Raw genomic sequence first — 4355 nt, 5'->3', positions numbered from 1 at the left:
TTTTTTTTTTTTTTTTTTTTTTTTTTTTCTTTATAAGGCCATCTGCAAGGCTGAGTTCGTGGGTGAAAACCCAGGCCGAGTCCGAGAGAAGACGGAGGAGATCTTTGGGTGTGAGTTGACAAACTTTGATTTTGTCAATCACATTCAAAGGCAGCAGCAGAGGTAAGCAGACGGACGAGATCTTTGGGTGTGAGTTGACAAACTTTGATTTTGTTGATCACATTCAAAGGCAGCAGCCATGGCGGAGATGCAGAAGCAGCCAGAGGCAGAGCGTAAGGCGTCGAGTTTGAAGACCGGCTAGTCGTTTGACGGCGGTCAATGAAGCTCTTCGTTGATTTTGATCATGGTGACCAGAATGACGAACTCGAGGTAGTGCAAGGCGTCAAGCCTGAAGTGGAGGAATTGCTGCATTCCATGGATAAGGCCAGGGAACACCGGGAAGACAAGGAATTTGCGAAGAGAAGCCATTGACATTCTGTTCTTTGCTTTTATGTAAACCATTTCGAGTACCATTCGGAACCTTTTTTTTATCTCATCCTCATCGCTCCAAATCCTCTTGGAACAGCTTGGACTTCTTCGCTTCCTCCTCGACCTGGTCCGGTTCCTGCTCCACCGCAGCTCCCTTCTTCTTTGGCCGCTTTGAATCCTTAGGCTGGGTCTCGCTGGGCCGTTTGGACCCGGATTTCGCCGCCGGCGTAACAGTAGCCGCGGGCTTTGATCTGGGCCTCTTTGTCTTCGGCGTCTCCTCCAGCTCTGTGTCGGTACCAGAAGAATCCCCTGCTATTTGAAGCAATTGCTTTGCCGGGACAAGATTTACAATTCCTGTACTTGTGGAAACTTCTAGTACTGAAACAACAGATTTCTTGACAAAGAGGCATGCAAAGCCAGAAGGGTTTTCCCCACAAATCTTGTAGAAAGAAGAAATGAGGAAATCGGGTTGAAAGAGTGAGAGGCCGATGCCAATATAATCAAGGCAGGTGTGGTTTGACTGTGAGAGATGGGAGTACTCTTTGGCTCTTATTTGATCAACTTGTTCAGTTTCATGGTATTTGGAAAAAACTTTTGTGAAGTCAGTGAAGGACTCCTGCAATGTTCGATTTGCGCCCCCAACAAGCTGCTGCACCACTTTTTTGTGTGCAGGCCCTAATATCTTCTCAAACTCTCTCATAATTTGCATACCCAGCTCCCTAGAAGGAGCCACAATTACTGCTTCTATATCTGTTTTCTTCCCAGGTTCACCATCGCCCTCAGATGTTCTCATCTTTAGAGGGCCCACTTCAGAAAGGATGGGAAGAAGATAAGCCAACGTCTTTCCTGAGCCCGTGTAAGATTGAATTACAACATCATGTTCTTCAAGAATTGTTGGAATTGCAGTGGCTTGAACATCAGTTGGGGTCTTGAAGCCTTCCTTCTCTAACCTCTCGGTCAACAAAGGTGGAAGGCCGAGCTCAAAAAAAAAACGACTTCGCATTAAAGATACTCAAATCTATTTCAAGTGATCTGTGTGGCCCAGCTGCCTTCACTACATGGCTTCTAACCACCTTGGCTTTACTCTTTGGGACCCCTGTAAGCGACTTCAGCACCTTGACTTCATTGATTTTCCCATTCTCTGGCGTTTCAAGATCTCCTTTGAAGCCAAGACTTGCAAGACTCAGACTACAAACACTTCTATGGAACCAAGCATTCCGAGAAACATGTGGAAACCTATGCAAGGAGAGAGACTTTCCAAAAAGGAGCAACCTTGGCGTTCTCGTCCTGAGGAGCAGTGTAGCGGTTCCCCTGGCTGTTGATGGTGGGGTTAGCGCTACCGCCGATGGCATACATCTCCCACCGCGTGAAGTCGTTGTTCACCACGTGGATGTACTCCCGTCTGCACCGCGGCATACCGAAGTGGTTAAACGCAATCGTCACCTGCATCCCGCTGTCCGGCAGGTACTTGTCGTCGTGGCCCAATAGCATCACCTCGTCGTGGTGGGCGAAGTAGTTGTTGGAAATCGTGATTCCGGTGGACCCCATGATGGCGTCGATCAGTCCGTCGGCGCAGAACGAGAGGGAGCAGTGGTCGATCCAGATTTTGCGAGCGCCGAAGAGGGAGATGCCGTCGCCGTCCGATTTGCCGCGCCAGCCAACATGGGTGGGGCTGGAGGCGATGTTGGTGTTGCCGGCGGGCTTGCAGTGGTGCACGTGGATGTTGTCGAAGAAGGCGTCGATGTCGGGGAGGAGGCCAGGATCGAGAATATCGGGAAAGGCGGCATCGTTTTGGGGATCTTGGAAGCGCTCCTGGAGCCAGTAGTCTTGGAACCAAGGGTAGGACTGAACCAGGGCCCACCATTCGGCGGAGAAGTCCTCCACCGTCCGATACGCCAGCGGCACGAACATCGGAGCATTGGGATTCAGATTCGACGACGTCGTCGCGCTCCTGGAGATCACGTCCATGGCTAGTTCGTTGTTTGCTTTGCTTGCTGTCAATCTCGAAACGACGTCACTGAGAGAGAGAGAGAGAGAGTGATACGTTTAAGGAGAGAGAGGGAGAGAGAGGAAGCTGGAGCTTTTTTTTTTTTTAGATCTGTCGAATTGCAATACTGCAGTTAAAGATAAGTGGACACTTCAACATATATAATATAGAAATATATATATTATATAAATATATATATATATATATATTTTTTGTTTTGTTGTTTTTTTTTTTTTTTTTTTTTTTTTTTTTTTTTTTTTTTTTTTTTTTTTTTTTTTTTGTTTTGTACAAAGAAATTGCAATAACATTGACCTTCATTAATCAAACCTTTAATGAAATCTTTATTCTTTATTTCGATGTGACTGTACTTGAAGTTTTGAAGTTTCAAGCTGCCTACGTACTCTTCCAAAGAAGAGATCAAGTCATAACGTAGTTCAAATGAGTGATGGTTTTAATGATGATTTTGCCGTACACAGTTTATGCTCTTGCGGGCCAGGAGCGTCTTGGTGCCGTTTGCATTTTCAGCTCATGCAGGCAAGGAGCGTTTGTTGTCGCCTTTTATGCTCGTGCGGACAAGGAGCTTTGGTTGTTGTTGTGGATTTGTCAAGCGATCTGGGAGAGGCGTTCCTCGCAATCTTCATAGGAAGGAGCCTTGACCGAGTAATTGAAGAAGTCTTCTGGGAAGAGGTCGCACATTGTGATGGGGATGGACGATCTTTGTGTCGAAATTTCATTATCTCCAACACTTTCACATTGTTCTGGAGGTTGACAAGAGCTGTTTTGCCCCCTTTTCGATTGATAAACTTGTGGACAAGATGGTTGCTGCTTGTCCAATTTCTTCGCAGCGATCTTCGAAAGACATTCCTCACAATCTTCATAGCAAGGAGTCTTGATCGAGAAATTGAATAAGTCTTCGAGGAAGAAAAGATCCCGCATGAACGATCTTTGTGTTGAAATTTTCTTATCTTCAACATTTTCACATTGCTTTGGAGGTTGGCGAAAGCTGCTTTCCCCCCTTTCTGATTGGTGCACTTGTGGAGAAGACATATGTTTCTCGTGCAGTTTCTTCGAAGCGACATGAGTCCATCCTTCAATTTCACTTGACTTGGAGCATGCCCCCAACAGTCGAGGTGAAGACTTTGAGTCGAAAGAGCCAGAAGTGACATCTTTCTTAGGGATTTCATCTTCAGTGCCGTCCTCTTGGGTTTGTTGGCATGAAGATTTGCCAGTGTGGACGACGATGCGCCTTCTTACCTTCAGTGGTCCTTTTGTGTCGACCTCTAGGATTGCTTGGCGCTTCATCCTTGAAGGAATCAAGCTTTGAACGTCGCCTTTTTCTGCTAACCCATCGAACTTTTCTTCCTTTGGTGTTGTCTTCCTCTTTCCAAAAGGCTTCTCATTATCTTCAAATCTTTCCGAAGCTGATGGTCGCAGAGGAGAGATAGCTGTGTTGCTTTGTTTCTTAGGCTTTAACAACCTTTCAAAAACAGAGCTTTGGGATGTTGGCACGCTAAGCCTCTTGAAGACAGAGGTTCGGCCTTGACTACCAATGCGATTAAGCGCTGAAATTCTGGAGCTTGAATGGCTCATCCTATCGAAGACCGACGGCCGAGGGGCGGGTTTAGGCTCCTTTTGGTCTTGTTCAATGCTCACGCTGATGTGTTGAGCGCTAGCTTTCTTCACTTTGCTCGAAATCTTCACGGGTGCATTTGGTGTGAAGCCAAGTCCGGCTTTGTTGTTGTCAACTCTGTAACCATGCTCCTTCAACTTCTTTTGAGTTTTGGTGAGGTTAAGTTCTTTGTCATCGACGGTGTTTGAAACCTTCTTTCCAAGATTTGAAGAGGAAGCAAAGTCATGCCTAGCCTTTGACATGGGTTCGTAGGCATTTGGGTTAAAGCCT

This window comes from the organism of the source record quoted next, unplaced genomic scaffold, assembly GCF_019419815.1.
Source record: "Pyrus x bretschneideri cultivar Hongxiangsu unplaced genomic scaffold, Pyrus_bretschneideri_v1 Contig30, whole genome shotgun sequence".
NCBI lineage: Eukaryota > Viridiplantae > Streptophyta > Magnoliopsida > Rosales > Rosaceae > Pyrus > Pyrus x bretschneideri.
This window is presented reverse-complemented; position numbering follows the sequence as displayed.